Consider the following 18,615-nt stretch of genomic DNA (forward strand, 5'->3'; position numbering starts at 1 on the left):
GCCTGGCGGTGGGGAGAGGACACTGGGCAGGCCGGCTGTCCCCCACGTGCCCGTGAGATGCCTAGCAGTGGGGAGAGGACACTGGGCAGTGGCCTGGCAGTGAGGAGACAGAAGGATACCGTGAAGACCTTGGGGGCCATCGGTCACATCTGATGTGACTGCAGCCCAGACATTCCCTATTGTGACACCCACCTTCATTGCCTTGGCCCTTCATAGCCAGAAACCTAGACGCTACTCTAGGAAAGGAGGAGACAGGCCCTGTATTAAGTAAGTCTATCTCTGTCCTTTCTACCCAGAAAGCCTAATAGCACCCTGCTTGCCTGCCAGCTCTCTGACTTCTCTCTCCCTCCCTCCCTCCCTCCCTCTCTCTCTCTCTCTCTCTCTCTCTCTTGCTCTCCACACTGGTCTCCTTGCAGATCTGTCTATGCCAGGACACACTCCTGTCTCAGTGCCTTTGCATTTGCTGTTCTCACTTTCTAGAGTGTTCTATGCCCACATACTCTCATGGTTCCCCTCCCATTCCACTGTTTAAATGTCACATTTCAGAGAGGCCTTCTCTGACATTTCATTTAAAATAACACCATCCCATGGGGCGCCTGGGTGGCGCAGTCGGTTAAGTGTCCGACTTCAGCCAGGTCACGATCTCGCGGTCCGTGAGTTCGAGCCCCGCGTCGGGCTCTGGGCTGATGGCTCAGAGCCTGGAGCCTGTTTCCGATTCTGTGTCTCCCTCTCTCTCTGCCCCTCCCCCGTTCATGCTCTGTCTCTCTCTGTCCCAAAAATAAATAAAACGTTGAAAAAAAAAATAAAATAAAAATAAATAAATAAAATAACACCATCCCCCATCACTCTGTGTCCTGTTTTGTCTTTAGAGCACTGATCACCACTGACATTATGTATATGTGTATGTAGATGTATGTATATGTCGTGTGTGTGTGTGTGTGTGTATAATTTGTGTATTGTGTACTGACATCCTCAATAGGATGTCAGCTCCATGAGAGCAAGGACCCGGTATTTAGTGCCCACGGTGCTCAGTGCCTGTGCATGAACACTTCCTGAATGAACGTGTGAATCCACCTGGGCACGTGTGGAGCACAGGGGACTTGGCTTCAATCCGCCCCTCAGGGCTTCTGTCACACACCTCTGCCTTTGGGACCGGCCATTTAAGCCCTCTCTTCTCTCTACTTCTCCACTCCCTCAGCCCAGAGAAACTTTATCTAGCCTGGGGCAGAGCTGTCTGCTCTGACTGATCACGTATTCTTCCAAATCTATTATTTATGCCTCCACCGTATGCCCAGAGTCCTTCAGGCCTGAGGCTTCTTACACTCAAAAGCCGTGCTTTGAAACACATAAAGCTTTCTTCCCCCCCTTAAAACTATAGTCTCTACTGTGAGTTTCCAAAAGCCTGTTTTGTAACGAAGAAGCGAAAGCTGGATTCCTTTTACTGCATTTTGCAATGTCATCGCTTTCCTGATGCAGGGCCCGTGAAGGTCCCTGTGGCTGCCTGCATCAGAGAGCAGGCCAGAGGGTAGAGGATAGGGTGGGGTCGGTGGGGCCAAATACTATCTCCTCACACTCTGGAGAGAGGAACTCCCAGGAAGTATTGCAAGTGTAAATGACCTCAGTGAGACCTCTTGAAAAGCACTTCCTAATTGTTGTTAAGGAATTAACAAACACAACGAAAAATAATAAAACCCAGTGCTACTGGGGATGTGGGGAAACAATGCATTAGTCGATGCAGCACTCATTTGCTCCAGGATTTCTAGAGAGCAGTCCGGCATAACAAGAGCTATGAGATAGTTAATCCCGGTAATGCGCTGGTATTGCCCTGGTAACCCCCTCGGGGGAATACACTCAATGAGTATGAGCAGGAAGGAGCAAATGAAAAAGCAAAATTTGTTCAAAGATAATTGTGGCAGTATTGAGCAACAATGAAAACATCCGAGACAGGACAGAGGTTAAGCAGACTGTGATGGGTTAAGATAATAGCCAAGTAGCTAAGGATAGTAGCCGAGTCTGGGGTCAGGGTAGGATAACTGCTTTAACAAACGACATCAAAGCTTATCACAGTAAATGTTGATTTCCTGCCCACATCACAGTCCAGTGTGGGTCAGTTGAGTCTCCTCTACAAAGTCACTCAGGGACCCGGGCTCCTGCCATTTATTGGCTGCATCATTTCCTCTCTGTATCTGATAGATGCATGAGGGAATGAAGGGATAACAGAGGACCGCAAGGGAGATGTCATGAACCAGATCTGGAGGTGGGGAGGGGGGCAACATTAAGACTACACTTTAGTGGCCAGGATGCCGCCATCTAGCCACACTTAACTGCAAGGGAGGCTGGGAAATGTAGTCTCACTACATGCCCAGAGTGTGAGGGTGATAGGGTTTGGTGGACACGTAGCAATGTGGCATCATCAAAACGATACGCTTGTTGACTCTGCTGATCCATGGGAACTCAAATACTAAATAATAATAAATAGAAAAGGCAGAACACAGAAGCACTAATTAGGACTAATTGCTAAGAACTACGTAATTGCAACTATGTATATTCACCAACTTGGAAGTGATTTTAGAGTATAACGGGCTTCGTGGTTGTGTAGGGTCTTGTTTTCCTCCTGTGAAATGACGAAGCGTGATAAGCGGAGAGACAGTGGGTGCGACAGGGACACCCTGTCCCCTAGGGACAGGAACCCAAGGTTGCATTCTATCATGCTGTTTACCTTTTTGAGACTTTTTTGTGAAAAATACTGAGGCTTATCTCAGTAATTTTTTTTTTTTCTGGCTATAAGGTAAATATTTTCCCTGTCACTTAAAGTTATTCCAAATATTCATGTCTTTACAATATTCCGTTCTGTAGATATGCCATAATTTATTTAATTTATTTTTTTTAGTTGTGTAAAATATTTTTTTATTTTTAATATAATTTATTGTCAAATTGGCTAACTTACCGTGTGTACAGCGTGCTCTTGGTCTTGGGGGTAGATTCCCGTGATTCATCGCTTACATACAACACCCAGTGCTCATCCCAACAAGTGCCCTCCTCAATGCCCATTACTCATTTTCCCCTCTTCCTCACCAGTCCCGCCTCTGCCCCCCCGCCATCAGGCCTCAGTTTGTTCTCTGTATTTAAGATTCTCTTATGGTTTGCCTCTCTCCCTCTCTGTAGCTATTTTTTCCTCTACCTTTTCCCCCATGGTCTTCTGTTAAGTTTCTCAAGTTCCACATATGAGTGAAAACATATGAAGATATGCCATAATTTAAACCACTCTCCTATTAGGGGACATTGTTTCCATATTTTATTGTTATAAATCTCTCTAAAGAATGTCTTTTACATACATTTCAGCCCACCCTTCTGATCACTTTTTAAGACTGAGTCCTTAAAGAGGAGTCACCAGGTTAGAGAGTATAATGATTTTCAAGATTCTTGATACATAATGCCAAACCACCTTCCAGAAAGATCATATAGTTTCTATTCCTCTCTCACTTCACCTCTGCAGCATCTGGCACGATCAATCTTTCTATTTTATTTTAGTTTTTTGCTAATTTAAAAAGCAAGAAGCTCTACCTGGTGACTCTGTTTTTTAGTTTCTTTGATTACTTTTTTATGGCTGAATAGCTTTTCTTATGTGGATTAGGCAGACATTTGTATTTTCTGTCTTATAAATTGTCTATTCATGACCTTCCCCCACTTGAAAACTTCTTTTTCTTATTGATTTGTATGGATGCCTTATATATTAAGAGTATTAACCTTTTGCCTGTCATGTGTGTGGCTCATATTTTTTCAGTTTATTGTTTGCTTTGCTTTTATTTTTTATATCTAGAGGTTTAAAATCTTTGTGTGATATAATCTATTAGTCTTTTCCTTTGTGACCTCCTACATTGTTTTATGCTTGGAAAATTCTTTCAGTGCAGAGAGCAGATAAATAAATACTTACCTACATTTTCTTATAGTTTTAAAAGTAATTTTTGGCTATCATAATTTTGATATGTCTGGAATTTATTTTATTTTGCCATGTGAAATGAGGACTTAGAGGTTTTCTGCCACCAGAGAGCCGATTTTTCTAAAATCACATGTGAACAACTTATTCCTTTGTCACTGACTTGTGATGCCTCCTTTATTAGCTAGGACGCCCTTATTAAAGTGCAGATTTTAGAAGCTGTAAGGTGGAAATAATAATCAGTCGCCAAGTACCTAAAGTTGCCATGAAAACCAAATGAGAGAAATCTATGTGAAGGGGAAATTGCAAATTCTGAAGCTTTCTACAGATGCTTTGGTGGCTAACGAAAGTTAAGAAAGAGAAAGAAAAAATAGATGCCAACGTGCTCACCATGTTCTTACAGAAAGCGTATGATGATTATAGGCAAGTAATGTTACGTAGGGCTTGAACCACTGTAAGGATAGTAAGGCCTTTCATGTTTTCCTGTTTCATAATCATGTGTCTCTTTGCTGGTATTCCCATGCTGCCAAAGCCAGGAGGAGAAAAGGTGGCTGTTTTTTTACTCAAGTCTTATAAAAGTGGGGAGAGAATGGTTTGGGGAGGAAAAGGATGGGGGTTTACAGTTGAAAAAAAAAATGAACAGCAGAGAAATCTAGAGATTTCTTGTCCTTATGCCCCAGGTCTCCAGACAAGAGCTGACTGGAGTCAGCAATTCAGTTAACTGAACAAGGCGGGGGGATGGAAGTTCTGCCATGGGCACGGCACATGGGCTTGGCGAGAGACACATGGAATGGAACAGACTGTCATGTGTTCCAAGGCAGACTAGCCCATGAAAAAGCCAAGGAAACTCAGGTAATACATGACTGAGGGCCAAATGGGGGCCCAGAAGAGCCAGTGGGAATTGTTAAGTGCTCCTGGGAGAAAAAAAGAACAGCCAATAAACATATGCTTTTTTGTGTGGGATCAGTTTAGAGAAGAGCATGCAGAAACGGCAGCAGTAGGCAGGTTCAGAATATAAACAGAAATGACCCTAGATCAGGTTTAGGTCCGTTCCCCTGGATAGCAGACCGAGAACGGACCCACGGGGACAAGGGAGCCACACACCAGGGACCGAAGCTTCCGTGGACACTCTGAGCAAGGGTCAGTTTTGTTTGTCAGTTTCTTAAAAAATAAAAGCTGTTCCCCAGGAGCAGAAACTTCGGGACAGGAGCAGGTTTGGGAAGAGAAGAAGGAGTAATGGACAAATGGCTGGACATTTTCATGGCATTTTAGTTCATCATGCAAACCCTTAGTTGAAAGTGGTCTTCAAAAGGTGATGTGCTCCTACGTAACAATCAGCTCTGGGCTGCTGTACTCCTGATGAACTTGATCTCCGTGACTTTGGGTTTGACCCTGCTCCAGGAATGGAGAACAGCTGACACTCTCACTTTCTTATGGATTTGATCATGTCCATCCCCACCGTGCAAATGTCAGGCCCCCCAGCCCTCCTGCTCCCCCAACTTCTCTTCTTCCATTTTTCAGTGCAAAACAAAGTCCTGAGTGCTCAGTATTCAGAAGGCTGTGAGTCTAGACAGGGAATTGTTAATTTTTTTTTTTTTTCCATGGAGGACAATGGTGAAAGAGCTAATATCCACTCCACGTGGCCCTGGGTAATTTTTTCTTCTGTCATCTTTAAGGATGATGCACAATGTGTGAATATGGCCCACAATTGAGGCCTAATTATGATTCTCCAGTGAGTGTGCTGCATTTTGGAGGAAGTCTTAAACGAGCACTTAAGCAGTAATGCCTCTGAGCACACCACTGTGGATTTGGAGGAGAGCTTTGATTCCTGCACCAGGAGCAGACTACTCCCACGCTGCTCCCACAAGCGCTTTTATCACCAAGTTATTAGACCATTATGGTCTACGATGGTCTTTTACCGCCTTTGATTTTTTTCTGTTGTCAGACGTGAGGAAAGTGATGTGTAATACGATCCAAAATGCTCTTGTTTGTTTTAATCTACTGTTTTAATATATTGTGGCTTCCTGCCATTACCCTTCTCTGGCAAGGCCCTCGGGCCCTTTGGAGATGGTGCGAGCCTGGAATGTGCCGGGCACTTTGGGGCTATGGCCTAAAGTGTGGGCATGCGCGTTCCTGCCAGGTGGGGACTCAGCCACACGGACGCTGGAGGTCACCCGGAAGGAGAGTGGCCTGGGCACTGGGCAAGTGGAACTAGCCCCCCAAAGAAATGTCTTACAAGCTCTGAGTCCCAGCGGGTGCTTGCACCAGTTTGGGGGTCCAAAGCCTTCTTGGGCTTGAGGTTTAGGTCAGTCTCCCAAAACCCAGCTTGGCATTGTTGAAGAGAGACTTGCCTCCAAGAAGTATTTCAAAATGAGACTTTCATGCGTTAGGACATGGTTCCAGGTGATGTAGATGGTATGTGACAATCGTCCGAGAAACTCTGGTCTTGGCTCTGTCACTAACTGGGCAAGTCCCTTTTCCACTCAGAGCCACTTGGTCCCTCATCTCTAAAAGGAGAGTGTGAGACTTAAGGACGCAGGGTCCTTCGTAATTTCCAGCCCTTTCCTTGAGACCCCCTGTCATCTTGCCAGCCTTTCTGGTGGTGAATGTCTTATACATGGGAAGCTGTTGGCTTGTGAAGGCTGTGACCAGAGCTACCTGTGCCTCCTTTGCTTTTGTGGTGATCACCAAAGTCATTCTGGAAAGCCCACTGGGAGAGATGATAGAGCCCAGTCCACTCTGCATGCTAGCCTGGATGCTGGCAGGGACGTTGATCACTCTTTTTGGCTTTTAGCAGTCAGGCCCTTAGAATAAGACACCTGCCTTGAGCCTTTCATTTAATCGCTCAGCAGAATCTTTTGAGGACAGAATATGTGTCAGTACCTTAGCTGTTTTCCTCCTTATACCGGCCCCATCAGACAAGCAGGAATGGTGTTTATGTGCTGTGTACAGACGAGGCAGCCAAGGCTCACAAGTGTTAGGGAACCACCGCAGAACAGAGAGGGTCTGCACAGAGACTAGAATCCATGTCTCTTCACCACTAGGCCAGCGTCCTCACCCTATATTGTAGATGACAAAACACAGACAAACCCTTGATCCTCAGTTCCCCCAAGCACTCATTGTTAGAGAAGGAGAGGGGGAAGGGTTGGTAGTGTCTCTACACATAAAATGTTTCAAATTGAGAACTTTGGAGAGAAGATTGGAAGGCATGTGCCTGGGCTCAGCTTAAAATTTTTTTATTTATTTTTGAGCAAGAGAGCACAAGCAGGGGAGAGACAGAGAGAGAGGGGGACATAGAATATGAAGCAGGCTTCAGGCTCTGAGCTAGCTGTCAGCACAGAGCCCGACACAGGGCTCAAACCCATGAACCGTGAGATCATGACCTGAGCCAAAGTCAGACACTTAACTGAGCCACCCAGGCGCCCCTGCCTGGGCTCAGTTTAGACTTCCGTTGGGTCAGATCGTCATTTGTCAGTGTAAAAACCTATGCTTTGCCTAACAAGAGTTCCACCATGAAAATCAAATTCAAAAGTCAAACCTTTGCTCATTATCTTTTGGGCAACAGTGGCTTTGGAAGAGGAGGGATATTTCCCTTAAAGATAATTGGTCTTTTTATTCAAGATGGCAGCTGAACACAACATCCCAGCATAATGACAGTGAAGATGTCCAAAAATGAATAAATCCCATAACGGCACTGAGAATGGAAGTGGGGAAGGTAGCAGCAGCCCCGAGATTCTAATTTCTGTCAGAGATTCAATTAATACACCAAAACAGAGATATATGCAGAAATGATCTGAGCTGTCTGGAGAAGGCTAGGGCTCCTCATGTGTATGCTGGTGCTTTATAATAAGACCCTTTAAAAACATTGGTGGCGAGTGGGGAAGGGGTATAGGGAGGTGCCAGCTCTCAAGAACTGAGCTCAGCATCAGCTGCCACCATTGCCCTGATTCAGGTGAGAGGCCAGGTCATGTGTGGAAGTGCACGCCTTCTTAGAGGAAACCCATCACCCTCCTGTATCAGTCAACTGAGCATTTTGTGCATAAATATGAGTGGGCAATCCAAGACTGTGAAGGAAAGAAACAAGCACTACACAAGAGAAGACAGACATGAAGAAAAAGGAAAAAAAATACCTTTGGAATGAAAACAATTTTTTTAATTGAAGTATAATTGATGAGAGAAATTTTAAGACTCTCACGAGAGTCCTTAGAGAGATACAAGATCTCGTACCCATAAAGAAAGAACAGGCTGCTACGAAAAAAGCCTACAGAAAACAAAAAGAATTCGTAGAAATGAAAAATATGACTGCCAACAGAAAAATCAAATAAAATGGCTGCAGATGAGTTTCATGAACTCTCTCAGAGCCCTGAGTAATATGGTGAAAAGATGAAAAATAATAGAGGAAAATGAAGAGATAAAATATCAGTCTAAGAGCACTAGCATTCAAGTAATGAGAGGTCTGGGAAGAAAGAACAGGAGAGAGGAAATTATGACATAAATTATAGCCTGAGCATTCTAACAATTAAAGAAAAACACGAGTTTTAAAATTTAAAAGTCATACTGATTTCTGAGCAGGAAACTGAAAAAATACTCATATCTTTTTTTTAATGTTTATTTATTTTGGGGGGGGAGAGAGAGAGAGATTGATTGTGAGCAGGGAAGGAGCAGAGAGAGAGAGAGAGAGAGACAGAGAGACAGAGAGACAGAGAGACAGAATCTCAGAATCTCTCTGGAGCAGGCTCCAGGCTCTAAGCTGTCAGCACATAGCCCGATGTGGAGCCCAAACTCAACCCGTTAGATAGTGACCTGAGCTGAAGTTTGACCCTTAACCGACTGAGCCACCCAGGCACCCCACTCATATCTTTAGGTGAAGCAATAAAGCACAAAGATAAAGAGAAGGTTCTAGACCTGCACTATCCAATAGAGTAGCCAGATGCCATATGTGGCTATTGAGCACTTGAAATGTAGCTAGTCTAGGTTGAGATGTGCCATAGTTATAAAATATACGCTAGATTTCAAAGACTTAGTATGAGAAAAGTAATGTGAAATATCGAATTAATAACTTTAACTTTTTTAATGTGGCTCCTAGAAAAATTTTAAGTTATATATGTATGAAGGTAAAATAAACACTTTTCCAGCCATCTGGGTTCAGAATGAATCAGAATCTTTTATCTACCAAGAAAACTTTCTTTAATACATTTATTTGAGGATGTCCTCTACCATGAGTACAGGAGAGAGATAAGCAGCTAAGGGCCCAGGAAACAGTGATAAAATTCTAGATTTGAAATGGAAGCCATCCCAGGGTGATACCTCTGCAGCAGACCTAAAAGCCCAGCTCATATTAAAACATAAAGAGAACCCTAAAAAACTGCTCCAAGAATAGAATGGGGATCATTTAATAGGCAGCACGATTAAGAAGCTGGGAGCTGTTGACCTCATGAGGAAGAGTTAGATGGTTTGTTTTGTTTTGTTTTTTTTGTTTTTTGTTTGTTTGTTTCTTCTCTCAGCAAGATAAAAGCACGGTTAGAAATGCCAAGAAAACGACTGGGAAACTAGAGAAGAAACTTTTAGTTCAAATACAAATGAGCAAAAATGTGGCCTGATCTTGAGCACTTGATGGAATACAAGAGAATCCATTTGACCTTAACCCTTGGACCATTCTCCTTTGAGGAGAATCAGTGACAATCATATTTCTTTTTCAATGGATCTAATCAAACGACTTCTGCAGTGACTAATAGTCATATAATCACATTCATATAATTGTAGTTAAATGGTTACTAATTTTAATTTTTATAATCAAAACAGAAGTCTCAACTACAATTATAGAAAAGCACGTATGTGCAATCATTGACCCGGTAAAGGTAATGCTCCAGCTGACAGAGGTCAACTTGTCAAAGGGGGAGGGAAGGTGAGTGCAGGGGTGGAGCCTTTCTCATTATATCTGGGGATGAGGCGAGAGATATTGTTGTAGGGAAGGTGGAGCAAACAGAGAGGATCAGTTAAAAGTGTAAAAGCACTTTAATACGCCAGCGTGACTGACCAAACTCAGAAAAGGGAGAATCGAGTGGAAATGTAAGCTAAATTCTTCCTCTCTCAAAGAGAAAGGAGATAACTTGTTGTTGTTTACCACCGCTAAATCAAGAAATTGAGATCTGTGCATATTGTTTAGAATTATGGCAGTAACGTAGAAGAATGAAAAACAAAAGATTGACCGGGGTTGCCTCCAGAGTGTGGGACTTGGGTTGGGGATGGGGGAGAGAGATGGAGAGATGTACTTTTCTTTTTTTTTTCTTAATTTTTTAAATGTTTATTTTTGAGAATGAGAGAGAGAGAGAGAGAGAGAGGATGGAGGGGCAGAGAGAGAAGAGGACAGAGGATCTGGAGCAGGCTTTGTGCTGACAGCAGAGAGCCCGATGTGAGGCTTGAACGCATAAACTGTGAGATCGTGACTTGAGCCGAAGTTGGGCGCTTAACCAACTGAGCCACCCAGGCGTCCCTATACTTTTCATTTAATGCCAGCCTGTGCTGTTGAAATTTTCAAACTTTATGCTTGTATTATTTTATAATACTTTATATCTATCATCTATCTATCTATCTATCTATCTATCTATCTATCTATATTTATAAAACATTGGTGTTAACAATAGGTGTAAAGAAAGCCCTAATTAAAGAATTGCTTTTCCCTGCTTGTGACATTTGCTAGCTTGAGTCTTTAGGTAATGATGTATCTACTTGTCCTTTGGGGGGGTCCCTACTCTGGCTGAGTTCCTGTTCTTTGCGTGGACATTCTCCATCATTCTAAATCAACTCATGCACTTAACAGTGCTCTTTAAGCCTTAATAAATATTGTATTAGCATTCACAGGGGATGGTATGGAGAGATGGGAGCTCATGAGAGAGGGGCTCTTGTCATGACCATTGTGTGTGTATTTGGCACAGAGAGGAAACAGATTTTCCCCGAGACTCTGGGAAACCTGACGGAGAAACTTACAGGGTCCTTATACATTTCCTCGGGATTGGCAGAAGAACCAAGGGCTCTTTGGGCTGCCCACGGCTCATTCTCCTGGCCCCAAGGAAATGTGCCTTAATCTGTCTCTTCCATCTGGCTGGTAGGCCCTGAATGTTCTGGTAGTGTGGTCATCAGAGGCCGTCGTATCTGGGCACTTCCCACGGGAAGTGGAGCCCCTGGGCTTCCAGGCTACTCTGGTACTCGCCTGAGCCATGGAATCGTGTGCTCCCCTAGCAGCTGGCTCTTCAGTGGCTCCAATCTGAGGCACAGGGCCCTACCTCTCACCAGAGCACTGCTCGTGCCTGCTCTCTGCTTCCATCAGTCCTCTACCAATCAGTGTGCTGCTAACACTCAGCTGGTTCTTGACCTCACTTCTCTTGCTTTGTTGGTTGGCTCTTGGCTCCTCTCCCCACGTGGCCTGACCCTTCCCATTCTTACCATTACCTACCGGCCTCTAGATCTCATGTCCCACCATGTAAAGGATAAGATACTGGTGATACAAAAATGAGTAAGAGTCTGCCTTACTGCCAAGCACCTAAGGATAGGGGCTAATTGCCAGAAGACGCAATCATGAATAGAGGGTTGAACTTTGATTTGCACCCCCAGACCTCCTGGGAGGTAAGAGGAGCTGGAGAGTAACTTCAGTCACCAGCAGATGGTGATTTAGTCAATCATGGCTGTGTAATGAAGCCTCCATAAAAACCCACAAGGAGAGAGTTCAGAGAGTTTCCATGTTGCTGAACACAGGAGATTCACGGAGAGTGGCTTGCTTGGAGAGGGCACTGATGCTCCACGCCCTTTCCCCATACCTTGCCCTGTGTACCTCTTCTGCAGAAGTTCTAGTAAGTAAAAAGTTTCTCTGAGTTCTGTGAGCCGCTCTAACAAATTAATCAAACCTGAGGAGGGAGTTGGGGGAACGTCCTGTCGATGGCTAGTTGGTCAGAAGCACAGGTGGAAACTGGCGTCTGAAGGGAGGGCAGTCATATAGGACTGAGCCCTTCATCTGGGGGGTCTGATGCTGCCTTGGGGACGATAGTGTCAGAAATTAGTTTAATTGTAGGATGCCCAGCTGGTATGCAAGATTTGCTTGCTTTTGGATGTGTGGGGGCCCCCCACCACCGCATTGGAATTTGGGCATAGAAGCCCATTAGTACATCTTAGAGCATTTGTTTAAAACACATTCACCTTACTTTATAATGTTATTTAACCATGTTATGTACATACCTTGACTTTCAATTGGATTGTGAACTTCTGGAGGGAAGTGGACCATTTTACACTTTGTGTATGCTGTGGTTACTAACACAAATGCTGGGCCCAAATAAAGAGTGTTCCTACTTATTCGTAAAAGGAATAAGGAGACGGTGTACTTGTGAGAGTAAATAGACAGTAAATGCTGTGTTGTCTGGACTTTTACAAGCAGGAGATCTCCGGGAATAGGCATTTTTGATATCCTCTCTTGTAAATCACTGAACACGATCATTGAAATTCAGCTATAGTGCCGGCACATTTGAAAGATGTCTGATCAAAATGCAAAGTCTATGCGGTCTCCAATGACTTCAGCTAAGTAAAAATAAGCCTAGAGGGGGAAATAAACCTTTTCCTGAAACTTCACACAGGGAGAAAGCAGAAAGTTTCCCAAGTTTCTGAGAAATGACTAGTATATTCAAAGTGGGGTTTGGTTAGGAACGTAACAAAGCCAAAGGTGGTTTCGAGCAATAAGGGAGCAATTGGGAAGCGTTGGTACCTGAGTCAGGCTTGGGGAGGGAGTGATAGAAATGCAAATCCGATGCTGCTCCCGGATCCCCTGTGACATAGAAACACCTGGAGGCAGAATCAATTTCTCACCCTTAAATGATGCCTGCGCTTTCTGTAGGTTGAGAGCACACAGATAGGTAACTTTCAAAAGTTCTCAGGAAATGACAGTTAATTGACTTAAAAATCATTGCTTCTGCCAAATCATTCTCTCCTGGCCTCTTTCCTCTCCTGGAGAAGGTTTGGTATCTCTATCTATCCTTCCTGTCCGGGCTCCAGTTTTGCAAGCCTGACTATTGGTTTGTGATGGAGTCCTGGCTTAGGAGAGAGGGGGTCGCCAGAGATCTAGGGCCAGTGGGGAGCAGGTCTGGAGGGAGCTCTCAGTGTGAGGACCCCGGCAACCTCCTGGAAGAGACTGAAAAAGCAGAGAAAACTGCATGTGCTTTAGAATTTTGCGGGAGGCCTGGGGCGGTTGGGTGGCCCAGTCGGTTGAGCATCAACTCTTGGTTTTGGCTCAGGTCATGAGCTCACGGGTTCGGGAGTTTGAGCCCTGCATTGGGTTTAGCACTGAACGTGTGGAGCCTGCTTGGGATTCTCTCCCTCTCTTTCTGTCCCTCCTCCCCCTCTCTGTCTCTCTCTCTAAATAACTTAAAAAAAAAAAAAAAGAATTTTGCTGAAGGCTTGCTGTGCATACACAATGTGTGTGTGTGTGTGTGTGTGTGTTATTGATCCGATGAATGTTTTCTGTTTGCTTGTTTGTTTTTTCCTGCGTTGAGAACTAAAGCATATTTAGGGGATGCTGTGCCAAACTGCTAAGATTGGAACTTTGTAGGCCCATCATAGTGGTTTATGTGTGCGAATTTTTGCTTATTGAACATGAAGCACAGTACCTGCCTCTGACCTGGACTCCTATGGGCTGCCCATCAGGATCTCCAGGGCTCAGTTCAGTTGTCTAAAGACACGTGGGAGTGGATAAAAAGGGATGGTCTAGTGGTTATCCCTTATTTTGAGGGAAAAACTCACTAGGAAGTAACTTGAAATTTTCGCAGAATCCTTTCTCTTACCTGAAGGGGCTATTATTCTAAAGAAGATTTTGTCCCTACCCACTTTTGAGAACATTTGGCACTCAAGAGCACTGCTGTTGGGGGTGTAATCCCCTCTTGGGGGCTCTCTGCTGTCTGGCCAGCCCCTCTGACACCACTAGATGTCCTTCTGGGCTGCTTAGTCCTGTCTGCTTGGTGGTCAGGGCCCATTGTCCACTACTCATGAACTCTGCAGGAATGGACTTTAGCTTTAGGACATTGGAGATGGCCATCTTCAGTGTGGAATGTTACTGAATCTTCTTTATTTAAAATTTTTTAATATTGATTTTCGAGAGAGAGAGAGCATGAGCGGGGGAGGACAGAGAGAGACACACACAGAATCCGAAGCAGGCTCCAGGCTCTTAGCTGTCAGCACAGAGCCTGATGTGGGGCTTGAGCCCACGAACTGTGGAATCATGACCCGAGCTGAAGTGGGACGCTTAACTGACTGAACTACCCAGGTGCCCCTGAATCTTCTTTAAAAGTTTCCTCTTATACCACTGATAGGCATCTGTTATTTGTGGTTATATTGCTTTATTGATCTCCATGTCCCATGAGCAAACCGAATGACTTAAGCATGAGTAATATCACAAAGGAGCACAAGCACCTCTCAGAAGAGTCTGGTCTCCAATACGCTTCTGTTTCCCTAGGTTGTTCCTCTTGATTTATGCTTGAAGCTGTTTTTGGAAAAAGGAAACATCCTTCAAGTTAAAATTATCTTAGAAGTTAAGAAAACAAATTTAATAGAAAGTGACACCCAACGGCCCACCCAAATGGATGGTAGCCCATTATAAGTGAAGGAAATTCTCCTGGGTAGAAGTCTATCTTTGGGTTCCCCCCCACCATCTCCTCTTTTTGCTTTGAGCCATTTCATTCATGACACTCAGGCCAGTGAAGTTGCCTCCTGTAAGGAAGATGGCCTGCTGAAATGAGTTCATCCTGAATGTGATGGTGATTTAATATGCTGATCTTAACATGGGTGTGTTTTCAAAGAGAATACCTTTCAAATGAAGGGCTCTGAGAAGACCCACATGCTGCTGATGTGAGTGTAGACGGGGGTAGCCTTTCTGGAGAGTAGTCTGTCATACTCGGTCTAATGAACTGTATACACCTACCTTATGCCCGGCAATTCCACTCCTGGTATTGACCCCACAGACATTCTCACATGGGCAGTATGCGGCCATTCCCAAGGATACTCCTGGCAGTAGTGTTTATGGTGGCTGGGAGTGGGAATCAACCTGGGGGGGGGCGGTGGATGGGTAAAATGTGGTGATGCCCTCTGCGGGTTACCATGTAACACTTAAAGCCAGTGGATCGGAGTATACACAGCAACATAAATGACCTTAAAAATTGGGTGATGAATGAAAACTATAAGAAACAGAACGAGAGCTCTAATGCAATATCATTTACATAAATTGAAAATGCATGCCCCCCAAATACACATTTTTTGAGACAGAGAGAGAGAGAGAGAGAGAGGGAGAGAATCCCACAAAGAGCGAGTGGGAGGGGGAGAGAAGTGGGGCTCACCCAGGGCTCACCCAGCACAAGTGGGCCTTGTGCTCACCAGAAGTGGCGCTCAGGCTCACCCAGTGTGGGACTCGAACTCATGAACTATGAGATCATGACCTGAGCCGAAGTCAGATGCTTCACGACTGAGCCACCCAGGCGCCCAACGGTACACATTTTATATGAACAACTACCACCACCAACAACAACAAAAAAATCAAAAAACAAAAAACCCACATAGCGTTGCTATGGGAACAGACTGGCGTGTGTCCCTCTTGACACTGCTGACATTTGAGACCGGAGGGTTCTTTGCTGTGCAGGGCTGCCTGGTGGCTCGTAGGATGTTTCGCCGCATCCCTGGCCTCCCCGCTGGATGCCAGTAGCGAGACCCGACAACGTTCCTGGACGTTGCCAAATGCCTCCCGGTGGGGAGAGCCGCCCAGGCTGAGAACCGCTGGCACAGCGAGCAAAGGTAAATGAATGAAAGAATATATGCAGGACATGGGCTTTATGGGAAAAGTGAATAAACTCAAATTGAAGACTCAAAGAGGGCAATAGTTAACGCCAAAGAGGACCCTGGGCACGGCGGGGCTTCAGGCATCGGCATCAGAGTGGTTAGCACTTCCCGGTCACGCACCACAGAGGCACCTGTCCACTCCACTGTGCATGCAGGAGGGACAGACGTGTTCTTTGCTTCGTAGACCCTCAGCTTGACTTAATCCTGAGTTCTACGTGACTAGATTTGTTCTGGAAAATACAGCTGCTTCTCTGAGGGGAGAGCGGCGGTGCCTCTGGTACAGTGGGTCATGGAGGACGTGCCTTTCCTCGGCTCGTGGAGGACAAGGACCCGGGGCCTCTTGTCTTCTGCTCTGCTCTGCCCTGTCGGCGGATGCGGGCCACTCTCACCCCGTGGAGCAGAAGTGCCACAAGACCTACACTCTTGACCTTCCTTTCGCTGTAGGATGCTGAGCAGGCCGAGGTCCGGCTAGGAGAGAGGCAGCTGAGGGGCGGTGGCCAGCCATGAGTAAGTGTGGGCAGAAAATGGTTTTGGAAGCTGCCCATGGCTCTGGATTTGACCTCACAGCGGATCGTAGAGAACACCGATATTTTACCTTGGGCAATTTTTCAAGGAGAGCAATGTCTCTAATTGTAGATGGGGCAGGTTGGGGGGAAAAGAGGCCTGTCACGCTCCTGTTCAGCCTTCATTTGTCATAAAACCCACTGGCAGAGTATTTTCGATCTTGTGAAATTTAGCTCTTGACAAACATATAATGTCATACAATTTAATCCATATGGGATCCAGGCCCTACAGTATTACAAGTGACACCCTATCCCTCTCCTCACTCGCTTCTCTTTTTCCCTTCCTCCTTCTCCTTCCTCGCTTCCTGTTTCTCCTCTTATCTTTCTCCTTTCTCCTCTTTCTGCAAAATGTTAAGAGCAAATTACAATATCTAAACTGAAACAGAAAAAGTATAAATGACTGATTAATTAACCATAGAACCAAGAGGTCTTGATCAAGGTTCAGCTGTCACATGACTCATACCGAGTGTTAGGGGTTGACTTGTATCCTCCAAAAAGTCATATGTTGAAGCCCTAAATACTGGTACCCCACGTGTGACCTTACTGGGAAATAGAGTCATTGCAGATGCAATTAGTTAAGATCAGTTCATACAAGAATAAGGTAGGCAGGCCCCTAATGCAATATGACTGGTGTCCTTATAAGAAAAGGGGGTTTTTGGGGCGCCTGGGTGGCGCAGTCGGTTAAGCAGCCGACTTCAGCCAGGTCACGATCTCGCGGTCCGTGAGTTCGAGCCCCGCATCAGGCTCTGGGCTGATGGCTCAGAGCCTGGAGCCTGTTTCCGATTCTGTGTCTCCCTCTCTCTCTGCCCCTCCCCCGTTCATGCTCTGTCTCTCTCTGTCCCAAAAATAAATAAACGTTGAAAAAAAAAAAAATTAAAAAAAAAAAAAAAAAAGAAAAGGGGGTTTTTGGACCCATACACACAGAGATAACATCCTGGGAACATGTGAAAGTAGATATTACAGCCATGTGTGTCTAAAAACCAAGAAATGAAAAGATTGCCCCAAACCGCCAGAAGCTAAGAGAGCAGCCTGGAACAGGTCCTTTCCTAGCACCATCCAAGGGAACATGGCCCTGCCTATACCTTTGGACTGCTGGCCTCCGGAAGATAATAAGTGTTGTTTAAGCTGCTAAGTTTGCCCTAATTAGTTATGCAGCAATAGAATACTAATTCACACCCCAAATCTCCACTCCCAGGGGACCGGTCATATTCCAACAGCCGGGTGAGGAGGGAGCAAGGCTAAGCAGGATGGGGTGGCCTGGGCCATTATCATTGGGAGCGTGAGCATGTGAAAAGGGGGCTACTTCCTTTGCTGATGTTGTCTCTTGTTTCATGATTTGCTTTCACGCTACTTTTAACACCTGTTCATTGCGGTCATAACCATCGTGTTAATGTATTGCCTTAGAAAATTATTGGAAAGATACTAGTTTTGTAAGATATGCTCAAGAATGGCAACTTTCTCTCCACCGTCAGCAGTTCATATGCTGTTTCCATCCCCAACATCCGCACACAGGCTGAAGACAGCTGTGTCCTTCTCTTGGGAGATGTCCTGGCCCACAGCAATGCCTCCTACGCTGCTAGGTGGCCTCAAGCACCCAGAACCTTCAGCCTTTGTCCAATTTGGATCCCCCTTCAGTTTTAGTTCAGCTTACATCTTACATATTTAAAAAGGATAGAGCCTCTTAATTTTCTATTTCTAATCTTCAGGAGCCCTGTCCAGCTGTTTTGGGGAACGTGTTAGGAACTTAGTTTTACCATTTCATAATATCTCAGTCTCTTGTGTAAACAGTCTGCTTTAGGAAATAGTTGAGTCTCTTAGATTTCCTCCCCTTTCATTCCTCCTCACCAAGTTTGTGTGTTTTATTTAGGGGAGGTGGGGGGGGAGAGTGGAGTGAAGGAAGGCATATAAGCAGGTGTGTTCGCTTAGGTTCTCTGGGAGGTAGACCCAGAGACCCAAGATCCACATGCAGGTTTACCGGGAGGTGCTTTGGGGAGCAACCCCCATGAGGAGTGAGGAAAGCGGGACTGAAAAGAGGGAAAGGTTGGCCGGCAGTTTGGGGGGGTAAGTTCAGTTCGGGAGGATTACATTAGGAAAACCCTTTGGTCACAAATCCAATGCATGTTCTCCAATCCAGCTCTACCAATGAAATGGATTTTTAAAAAAGACTTTAATTTCTATGTCTCTTTCTCAATCCGTTCCGAATTCGGGAGAAGACAGGAGGATTTTTTTACTGGTCTGAAAATCGAGCCAGAG

This window comes from Herpailurus yagouaroundi, unplaced genomic scaffold (assembly GCF_014898765.1).
Source record: "Herpailurus yagouaroundi ecotype Mexico unplaced genomic scaffold, PumYag 142, whole genome shotgun sequence".
In the NCBI taxonomy this organism is placed as follows: Eukaryota; Metazoa; Chordata; class Mammalia; order Carnivora; family Felidae; genus Herpailurus; species Herpailurus yagouaroundi.